Genomic DNA, 12329 nt, shown 5'->3' on the forward strand with positions numbered 1-12329 from the left:
CCATACCAAATCTTATGAAATGCAGCAAAAATAGTTCTGAGAGAAATTTATAGCCTACCTTAAAGAGAAAGAAATAAATTAACCTAATCAATAACCTTAAGAAACATAAAAGAAGAGCAAACTAAACCTAATGCAAGAAAAAAGGAAATAATAAAGATTATAACAGAGACAAAGAAAATAGAGACTAGAAAAATGATATAGAAGATTAATAAAACCAAAAGTTAATTCTCTGAAAGGATAGAAACATTGACTAATCTTTAGCTGACTGAACAATAAAAAAAAAAGACTCAAATTACTAAAGTATGAAACGGGACATTACTGAACTTACAGAAATAAGGATAACAGAATTCTATTAATAATTATATGCAAACCAGTGGAAGTGGACAAATGAAAAACACAAAGTACCAAAATCAACTCAAGAAGAAATATAAAATCTGAATAGACCTATGGCAACAAGATGGAGTCAGTAATCAAAAAACTCCCAACAAGAACAAAGCCCAGTGAATTGCTTCCCTGGTGAATTCACTGGTGGTTTCACATCCATGTATAAGTGGACCCACACAGTTCAAACCCGTATTGCTCAAGGATCGGCTGTGTATCCAAAATAAACTCTTGCAATTCAACAATAAAAAGACAACCGAGGGCTGGCACAGTGGCTCATGCCTGTAATCCCAGCACTTTGGGAGACCGAGGCAGGCAGATCATGAAGTCAGGAGATCGAGACCATCCTGTCCAACATGGTGAAACCCCGTCTCTACTAAAAATACAAAAATTAGCTAGGCATGGTGGCGGATGCCTGTAGTCCCAGCTACTCGGGAGGCTGAGGCAGGAGAATCACTTGAACCTGGGAGGTGAAGGTTTCGGTGAGTCGAGATTGTGCCACTGCACTTCGGCCTGGCGACAGAGCGAGATGCCTTCTCAAAAAAAAAAAAAAAAAAAAAAAAAAAGACGAGCTGGACGCGGTGGCTCATGCCTGTGATCCCAGCACTAGGTGAGAAGATTGCTGGAGGCCAGGAATTCAAGAGCAGCCTGAGAAACATAGCAAGACCCCATCTCTACAAAATAATAATTTTGGGGCATCAAGTTCTTCCTTGAAAAACAAAACAAAAGACAACTAAATTTTAAAGTGTGCCAAGTATTTGAATAGGTAAAGAAGATGCACAGATAGCTAACCCTAACCCTAACATGAAAAAATGATCAGCATCATTAGTCATTAGGGAAATGCAAGTCAGAATCACAATGAGATTCTACTTTGCACATACTAAGGTGGCTATAATGTTAGTAATTTTAGAAGCTGGTATGATGTGGAGAAATTGGAACTCCCATATGTTGCTGGTGGGGATATAAAGTGGTACAGCTGATGTGGAAAACAGTTTAACAAACAGTTCCTCAAAAGAGTTATGATATGACCTAGCAATTCTATGCCTAGGCTTTTACCCAAGATAATTGAAAATTTATGTCTACCAAGACTTTTACATGAATATTCATGGCAGCATTTATAATAACTGAAAATTAGAAACAACTGAAATATCCATCAGCTAATGAATGGATAAACAAAATGTGGTATATCCATACAATGAAATATTATTCATTTATAAAAAGGAATGGACTACTGAAACATGCTACAACATGGATGAATCTTGAAAACATTATTCTAATTAGAAGCCAAGCACAAAAGGCTATATATAATTTGATTCTATTTTAATGAAATCTCCAGAATAGGCAAATCCACAGAGACGTATAAGTAGATTAGCAGTTTCCAGGGGACAGGGAGAGGAACTGATCAGGAAGAGACAGCTAACAGGTACTTTTTGGAGTGATAGAAATGTCCTGGAATTACACAGTGATGATGATTGCACAGCATTGAATATACTAAAAGCCACTGGATTGTGCCCTTTTTAAAATGGTAAATTTTATGTTATATGAATTTTTTCTTAAAGTAAATTGCAAATATAATGGAATTAAAACAGGCCTGTTCTCATGTCTTAATTGTGATCTTTTGTGGTTTTGTGATCTGATGGCCTCTTTTGAAAACCAAAAATTGAGGAATATTTTCCTTGAACCTGGCGATAGTACTGATATATAATTGTCCAGTCTTGGAATATTTACCAGTTTTTTTATACACTATGGACTTTAAAATAAATATGTAAGTAAAATGCAGAGTCATATAATAATATTGAATACTTGCAGGTCAGTTAATCTTTCCTAATTTAGTTAAATATGCTATTTAGAATAATAAATAGGCCTACAGATGGTTACTTTGGGGCTATAATTATATTAAGCACAATTACCTATCATCTTGAATTTGCATACTTACTTCACCTCTGAGAGAATGTGCTTTGGAAGATAGATAATATAATTATGTATTTTTGCAGGTCCAAATATGAAATTTCTATCAACTAGCTGAGAAATGAATGTAATAGTAATAATCAGATTAATAACAGCATATTAGTCTATCAAATCCAACTACCCTTAATGCCAGTGAATGTTAAAAGTAAAACTTTCTTAGCACTGACAATTTAATAAGTAAAAATAAATGGTACTAAGCTTACAAAAATTAGCTGAATTGGGGAAATTGTTGATAAGGCCACAAGTATTAATATGTTTTACTTGCTTGCTTTGAGGGTATATAGCATCTTTTGGCAAAGTGTTACATTATTGTGAATTTAACAGTGAAAGTTTAAGCCAGTCTAGGATTTCAAAGTTTATAGCTTTACTACCAGGAAATTAATTTACTTAAATATGTTCTTTGTTTCCATCAATGTCAACATCTGAAATTCCACTGGAGAAATATTAGCTTTGGCCTACTAAAAGCAAAATGACAAGAAGCAAGAATGCAAGTCAGCATTAAAAGTTGGTCTCCTGTTTTGAGATTGCCCTGAGTCTTTCTGGGGGTATCATTTATATAAGTCTAATTTTCGGGATGCAGGCAAGAGCTGGCCATTGTTGTGCTAGCTGGGCCTCCAGTGGAATGTAAAATGATAATGAAGATTGAACTGAGGTAGAAAAATGAATTTACCTTAGAAAGGACACCAAAGATTTGACTAGTATTCCACATAGTTGCCATACGTATTTAATTGCAGACTAGGAATTTTTCTTGCTTTAAACTATTAGATTCTTTTACAGACAAAGATATAAGCAAGCCAAGCATTAAAAAGCCAAAAAGGTGCTGCTAAAAAAGAAAATAAACCACAAAAACAGAAAGAACATCTCAATGTACCCTGCCTTTATTCTAAATCTTACAAAAAAGAAAATAATTTCTTCACTGAACTGAGTATTAATAGGTTAATATAATGAATCATATAATAACAAACCATAATAGAATTTGCATTAACCAAAAAATGTGCAAACACACTACTATGATTTACCAAAAGACTCTCTGCAAGTGGTAAATCATTAGCTCTAGTGTTGCTCTTTGTAACCTCAGGTCTTTGGGGAATGGTGCAGAATTAGTATTGCTTCCTTCTTTCTGTGTGTGATAATGGTGGGGGAAGGCTAGTACCATCTCTGTCATACATCAAATTCCCATATGTGAATAAATTTATGTATTTTTACTGCACTCTTTTTATAGGTTTATTCATTCCTGCACCAACAACGAATGTCATTATTATAACTTTATAGAAAGTCTCAATATATGGCACAGTGCTTCATTTTCTTTTTTTCATCTAGAGTGCCTTAGCCATTCTTGGCTTTCTGCCGTTCCACAAATAGCAATGTAAATTTGTCAGTATAATAGAGAATCCACTTATATTTCTTCAACAGCTATTGGGAATATGGTTGGGATTACTTCAACTCTATGTATCAATTTGAGAAGAATTGATATCTTTATAAGATTAATCCAAATCACAGCATGTCAAAATTTCCTTATTAGGGTAGTTTTAATGTCCTTCAAAAACACTGTAATTTTCTTCATATAGATCTAAGAAAACTTTGGTGTTTATTCCTAAGAAACTTATAGTTCTTGTTAAGAGTGTAAATGATATCTATTCTTAAGTTAAACTTATTTGTTGCTGTATATAGAAATGGAATTGACTTCTATGTACAGCAGTTGCAAACTGATATTCATATGCAGAAAGTGAAACTAGACCCCTAATGGATAAAAGACTTAAATGTAAGACCTGAAAGTTTGAAACTACTAGAAGAAAACATATGGGAAACACTTCAGTACCCTGGCCTGGGTGAAGATTTTATGGAGAAAACCTCAAAAGCATAGGCAACAAAAGCAAAAATGGACAAATAGGATTATATCAAACTAAAAAGATTCAGCACAGTAAAAGAAATAATCAATAGAGTGAAGAGACAACCTTCAGAAGATATTTGCAAACTATTCATCTGACAAGGGATTAATATTTAGAACATACAAGGACCTCAAACAACTGAGCAACAACAACAAAAATATCCAATTTTAAAAATGGGCGAAAGAGCCAAATAAACATCTCTGAAAACCAGACGCAAGTGGCCAACAGGTATATGAAAAAAAAAATGCTGAACACCGCTAATCATCAGGGAAATGCAAACCAATACCACAATGAGATATTATCTCATTTTGGCTATTATCAAAAAGAGAAAAAATAACAAATGTTGACAAGAATGCACAGAAATGGGAATGCATATGCTGTTGTAAATTAGTCCAGCCACTATGGAAAACAGTATAGAGATTCCTCTAAAAACTAAAAATAGAACTACCATATGATCCAGCAATCTCACTACTGGGTATATATCTAAAGGGAATTATGGATATGTTGAAGAGTTATTTCATTTTTACTCCGATGTTTATTGCAGCACTATTCACAATAGCCAAGATATGGAATCAACTTGTGTCCTTTAACAGATGAGTAGATAAAGAAAATGTGGCATATATACGCAGTGGAATACTATTTAGCCATAAAAAATAACAAAATTATCTCATTTGTGCCAACATGGATAACTTGGAGGACATTGTATATTTAGTGAAATAAGCCAGGCACAGAAATATAAATACTGCATGTTCTCACTCAGGTGGAAGATAAAAACATTGATCTCATAGAAGTAGAAAGTAGAATAATTGATATTAGAGGCAGGGACATGTAAGGAGATGGGAGTGGGGATAGTCAGAGGTTGGTTAATGGATACAAAAGTACAGCTAAATAGTAGAAATAAGTTCTAGTGTTCTATAGCACTGTAGGGTGACTATAATTAACAACAATCTATTGTATGTTTTCAAATAGCTAGAAGATTTTGAATGTGTCTTACAGAAATGATAAACATTTGAGGTGATGGACATGCTGATTACCCTGTTAGATCATTACACATGGATACATGTATCAAAATATCACACTGTACCCCATAAATATGTACAATTAAAAAATAAGTGGAATTGATTTTATATGTTGATTATAATAGATCGAGGCACCTTCATAATATTATTTTCCATGATTTTTCTTTGAGTTTTCTCTATATAGATCTATTTGAGACAAAATAAGAGTTTTGTATTTTTTTTTCTTTGAAGCCTATGTACCCTTTATTTCTTTTTCTTTTCTTTTATGCTGGCTAGAACCTCCAGCAGAATGTTAACTAATAGCAATGATAATGGTTACTTTTCTTAATTCAGATTTCAGTATCTCACCATAAAGAATTATACTTGCTCTAAGTTTTCAGCAGATAATCTTTATCAGAGAGGAAGTTATTTTGTATTCTCACATGCTGTTATTAATTATGAATGGACGTTGAATTTTAAGTGACTTTCAGAATCTATTGAGATGATCATTTGGCTTTTCTCCTTTATTTGTTAATGTGATGAATTATATTTATAATTTTCCTGGCATTAAATCACTCTTGCATTCCCAAAATAAGCCTAAGTTGATCATATTATTTTCCCTTTCTGTATAAATCACTGGATTTAGTTTTGTATGTTTTTGTATATTTAGTAGCGACCTTGCTAAATTTACTTATTAATTGTAAGCATTATTTGTGTATTATTTTGTATTTTCTAAATTGGCAAGCACACAATCTATATAATTAGTGACAGTTTTCTTTCTACCTTTTTATCGTTTCTTGCTATGTGGCACTACATAATGTTTAACCATTTACAATGTTACAAAGTTGAATAGAAATGGTAATTGCGGTCACCCTTGTCTTTTTCCAAAATGTGGGGAAGGAGAGGAAGCTTTCAATTGTTAGATAGGTATTTTGTAGATAAGCTTTATCAAATTAAGAAAGTTCCTTTCTGTTCCTGGTGTGTCATGATTATTTTAAATAACAAGTAAGTATTGAATTTTATCAAATTTTTTTCTGTATCTATTTAGAGATCAATACAGAAAAATAATAGAGAATCCACTTATATTTCTTCAACAACTGTTGGGAATATGGTTGGGATTACTTTGACTCTAAGTATCAGTTTGGGGAGAATTGATATCTGTGCCTCCCCCCTTTTACTTACTTAATATGGAGAATTTCAAACATCAGCCTTGCATTTCTGAAATAAACCCAGTGGTCATAATGTACTATCCTTTTTATATATCTTTTTATTTTATATGATAACACTTCATTTAGGATTTTTACATCTTTGTTCATGAGAAAGATTGCCCTGTAATTTTCCTTTGTTTAAAGGTCTTTGTCAGGTTTTGATAACAGGATAATACTGGCCTCATAAAGCAAATTGGTACATATTCTCTCTGTTATCTGGAAGAATGTAAGATTGTTATTACTTCTTTCTTAAATGTTTAGAAGAGTTTCAAGTAGAGCCAACTAAACCTGGAGATGCCTTTGTGGGAAGGTTTTTAATTAAAAATCCCATTTTCTAAATAGATGTAAAACTGTTTGGTTGTTCTATTTCTTCTTGTGTCAGTTTTGGTAAATTTTATTTTGCAAGGTATATGTCCATTTCAACTAACCGTTTTTGTCATAATGTTCTATCATTTTAGTTTTTTAAGGTCTGTAGACCTAATATTGGTAATTTGTGTTTTCTTTCTTTTTTTCCTTGGTTAGTCTTGGAAGAATTATGGATTTTATTTATCCTTTCAAAGAACCTATTTTTTACTTGGTTGATTTTTTTTTATTGTATATTTGTTTTCTATTTCATTTATTTTTGCTCTATATTTTTCCTTCCTTTTACTTTCTTGGTATTTTATTTTCTCCTCTTTTTCTTTTCTTGAAATGGAAGCTTATATTATTGATTTTCAGACCTTTTTCTGTTGTAATGTATTCATTTAAATATATTTAATGTGTTCATCTGTGTTTCCATCTAAGCACAGGTTTAGCTATATCCATAAGCTTTTATATGTCATATTTTCATTACCTTTTACTTCAGAAGTATTTGCTAATTTCCATTGTGATTTATTGTTTGACTCATAGATTACTTAGAAATATATTTTCAAACATATGAATGTTTTCTGGTTATTTTTATATTACTGATTTCAAGCTTAATTCCACTATAACCAGAAAATATATTCCTAGTATTAACCTTTTGATATTTATTCATACGTACTTTATGGTCCAACATATGATTTGTTTTAGTAAATTGTTCTTTCTAGATTTAGAAATGTTTTCTGTAGTATTGGGTGCAGTGCTCTGCATATGGTAAAAGGATAAATTTTGTTAATCTTTGTTTAAATCATCTATAGCCTTTCTGATTTTTAATCTGCATAGTGTATCAGCTACTGAGAGATACTTGTTAAATAACTATGATTGTGGATTTTTCTGTATTTTTAGTTTTGTCAGTTTTTGCTTTATATGTTTTTACGCTATTTCTAGATATATAAATTCTATCTATTATGATTTCTTCTTTGAACTATGTGTTACTTAGAAGTATGTTATTTGCATTTTTGCTATTAAAGTTTTTAGCAAGGAAATAAGGCAATCAAATTTGTTCCTTAAAAAAGAGTCGCTAAGAGACTTCCTTCTGCCATGCCCTCTGATATCTCTCTCTTTCTGTCTCCTATTCCACAGTTTATAAAAATTAACTGTAGACTTACCAATTAAGCCAATCACAGATATATGAATTACTGGCAGTTCCATTTGCTTTGATCCCATGGTAAATTAAGCAAATCCTCACAGCATATTGAGGCCCTATTCATATTGTTCACTTATCCTTCTCTCCCAAACCCTGGATTGGGTGAGTGGGATTCTGTTGGTTCTAGCTGATTTTTGAATACTAGCATATGACTTTAATCTCTGAGAGATCTAGATATCTCATATACTAGAAATAATCTTATTTCACTCACTGAAATGACCTTAATCCCAAAATGTGTTATGGTACTCAATCACATTAACAAGTTTAAGCAAGTATGTCAGATTGATTTCCAGCTTTTGGTGTTTTAAGATAAAATGTGAATCCTTTTTTTAACTGTATGTTGCAACTTTCCTTCTAGGTGGTTTCTTGAACAAAATAAAGCAGTTTTCTTACTGGGTAGACATCCTGCTTTAAAAATTATTCATAATCTGGAGCCTAAACTTAATGTAAAACTCTGAGTTTGGTTTATATCCAATAGCCTAAGGTTTCATAGAATTTTGGTGGTCGGCAAAGGAATTACTGGAATAAAAATATCACAGCTTCTGTGCTGTGTGCAGATACTTACTGAGTGTAATGAAGGAATTACTCTCTAACCGAGCACATATTCTGAGCAATTAGGCCAAGTGCCAAAACCATTAAGGCTCAAATGCCAAGTGCCTGTAGGGAGGGTTCTGTTACAGGATTTAGCAACCAACCCTTGGCTCACTTACCAGAGGGTGGCACTCCAGGCTTCCTGATAACTGTGCCAGCCTGGCTGAGACTCAGCAGCTGCCACCCAGCCACTTCTGGCTTCTGGACCCTCTCCCCAGTACTGCCTCTGTCTCCACCCTTCTCGCCCATCTGCCCCTCCATCTGCCTGTCAGTTGAGCAGTGGCTACACAGTTGGGGACACCTTACATGTTGAGTCATGACTCCCAGCTAACACATTGCATTCACCTTCCCTGTTCCTCCACCACCTACCAATACTTCTCCCACTTGGCAACTTGAAAGGAAAGGGTTGCCAATTTCTGTTTCATAACATTTCAGGGGCTTCCATTCAGAGGCTTCTGGAGTATCCTGGCACTCAAGGAAACTGGGCATGGAGGTGGAGTAGGGAGAGCCACTCAGAGGATTCTGGGCATCCAGTCACCCCTGGCCCATTCCCAAAAAAACCTGGGGGAACAAGAGTAGCCTTTGTAACTCCAAATTTCATCAAGATGAGCTGAAATCTGGTTCTGTCATTTCCCCATCCTACCCCATCCCATACTCCCTCCTAACCCCATCCCATACTCCCTCCTAACCCCATCCCAAAACCAGAGCAGTGGAATATCTTAACAATTTGACTTTTATCCAGAACTGAGGCTCTTTATTTGTTAGAACTAAGCATTTGGTCCAAGATTTTCTAATTCTTTCTGTGGGAACTTGAATCAGCACCCCCTCCCCAAGCTCCCACAGAAGAAGCAGATGGGGATCTTGGCAAGGTTTGGAAGTCCAGGACTTGGACAGGTTGAGAGTTCTATTTGCCAGGCTGAATTGCTTGTAATTAAAAAGCTTATCCTCCTACTTTTTTGCACTTCTGAACTTATCTGAAGAATCAACAGAGTATTTAATCATGCATAGAAACAAATCTGTGCATATAAGTGAAAATCTGCATTTAAAGGCAGGTGCTTACCAGCAGAGATGAGTCACGTAAGCTGGTTAGGGTGAAGTTAAGCTCTCTAATGTTGACTTGACATTTCTTGTTTTAAAGGGTGATGGGGTATGATCAGTGTTTTGTGTACAGGTTAGGGCTGGGGTATGGAACTCTACCCCCTTCCTTCTCTATTTGTTTCCTTCATCTCCTTGCCTAAAAAGTGCCTACAATAAGCACTCTGCATATTTTGGGTCTTCTTAGTGACACTTACTGACACCAGATTGTTAACGTTTATCTGCTTTCTACAACAGAAAAGAAAATAACTCATTAGTCTTGACATTTTAATGTGTGAGGGTTTTGAGACAAAAAATAATTTTGCTCCTTCCGGACTAAGTTGTGCTAATTGCCAGATTGTACTCATGTTAGGAAATTGAGAACAAAGTGAAGCATGACCACTTGAGGCTCTTGGGATAATGAGAGTTTTAGGTTATTGTCAGAAATTACGGATTTTTTCTTGAAAATATTTTAAAGGAGGTGAGTAGGTGACATTTTTCCCCCTTCAGGAGTTCTTACTGGGGGCATTGATGATTTTCGGAGTGGAAGTGGAGGTGGCAATGGCAGGAAACATTGTAGTTTATGTACCACATGTTAGCAAAGAAGGGCGTTCTCTCTGTGTGTGTTAGTGGTGGGAGCATTTACTAAATCTAACCAAAGCCTGATTGTGTACAGACTTTCAGGGAAGGAGCAGAAGATGTTACTTTTATGGGCTCCCTTACAGGGTGATAAAGACTTGTGTGGCTGCTTGGAAGTATTTCACCCCTGCAGTCATGTTCCTGTCACTCAGGCCAACAGTCTCAACTCCAGCTCTGAATCTGCCATGAAGGCAACTAGATATGAAAAGTCCCAATTTTACAGCTCGCTCTGGTAGCCATGCCAAGGTGAGCTAGAGACAGCAAAGGGATAGAAAAGCATTGCTAAACTGGAGCTTTGATTTTAAAAATGGAGACCTGCTGGCAAAAGATGAGACTTGGTTACATTTAGTCAGTCCCAACTCTGAGCTGTCATTGCACAAGAGCAGCCACAAGCCGGGGGTTTCCACATGCTGTCCATTAGGAACCAGGGTCTCTTCTATCTAGGTGGCACTGCCAGGCACTCTCAGATCTTACCCGCTCACATTCATTTATGTAACTTCTCTTTCTTGCAGTTTAACACACATGTCTATCTCTTTCACACTCACACACAATGAGATTTAGTAACCCATTTTAATGAGGCAATTATATTTTAACTCTATTATGTGCAATTATGCACTCTTTTAAATTGCCTCAGCTGGAGTGCCCTGGTGTTGATATCTCACTGGCACTTACTTGCTGGTCCCTGGGGACCAGCTGGGCAGCTGAACCCGGAACACTGCCACTCCTCCTGGCCCCTACTGCCACTCCACAGGTGGCTTAGCACTGCCACAGGGCGGGACAATTGCAATTTCCTGGCCCACCCAGTGGAGCTCTTGATTGCTGTGTGGGTGGCCTAGATCTTTCTCATCTGCTTTGCTGTACCAGCAGGATTGTTTATCCAGGGCTCAGAGCCCCAGGTAGTCCTCTAGCTTGGAGGGGCCAGAAAAACAAACCTGGATAATCATAGCCATGCCCTTAATCTGATGTTTTTTCTTTTTAGTCATCTAGGCTCTAGGTTCCTGGGGGTGGGAGTCAGAAGCAGAGACTCCTAATACACTTATCTTCATACTACCTTTGCAGTCAAGGCTCAGTGGTAACTTTTAATAAGAAAGTTGTAATTACGTGATATCTGCTTCATTTAAAATAATATATGATACTATTATATATCATAATATATATAATATGCAGGCACCTATAGACTTCACTACTCAACTTAATAACTGGAATGTTTCAAATACTCTTGCATCTACCTGTGCATATGTATCCCACCCCCTGCCTACCATCAGAGGGAAGCATTTGCTTGAATTTTGCCCTGACCTTTCACTTGATTTTTTTAAGGTTTTATCACATATGTATGTATCCCTATTCATTATTTTTTAGTTTTGCATATTAAGGTAAAATTATTCTGTAGGTAGCCTTCTGTAATGTTTTTTCCCCACTTAACATAATGTTAAGATTCATCTCTGCACCTCTGTGGAGTTGTAGTTCATTTATCTTCATTGCTGTATAATCCACTGCGACAAGTTAGTCACCCTCCTGTCAACAGAATGTCTGAGCTTTTCTAAAGTCTTTTGTTACTTTAGCATTGTGAACAATGCTTCCATAACACTCCTATGTACACATACTAGTGTTATGCATGAGAATTTCCCTACCTTGGAGTGAAATTTCTAGGTTACAGAATATGAGAATGTTCAAGATTATAAGAGAGTGCCAAATTGTTTTTCAGAGTGGTTGAACCAACTTATACTTTCTCCAGCCAGGCAGTTGCAGTATTCCAGATTACCATGTTCTGTGTCCCATGTGATATTAAGAGTACATTTAGAAATGAATTCCAGCTGTTGGCCGTGGGACCTTGGAAAGATTACTTGCTCTCTCTAAGCCTGTTTTCTCATCTGCAAAGTAGGAATTATAAATTGCATTAAGGTATAGGTTTATTGTGAGAACTAAAATAATCTGTGCAAAGCCAGGTAATCTAGTACAGAGCTAGATACACAATAGTGTCCAACAATTATTAGAAATTATTATTTTATGTTAAAACTGAAGTTAAGAGTAGAGG

The sequence above is a fragment of the Pan paniscus genome, chromosome 14, assembly GCF_029289425.2.
Source record: "Pan paniscus chromosome 14, NHGRI_mPanPan1-v2.0_pri, whole genome shotgun sequence".
Taxonomy (NCBI): Eukaryota; Metazoa; Chordata; class Mammalia; order Primates; family Hominidae; genus Pan; species Pan paniscus.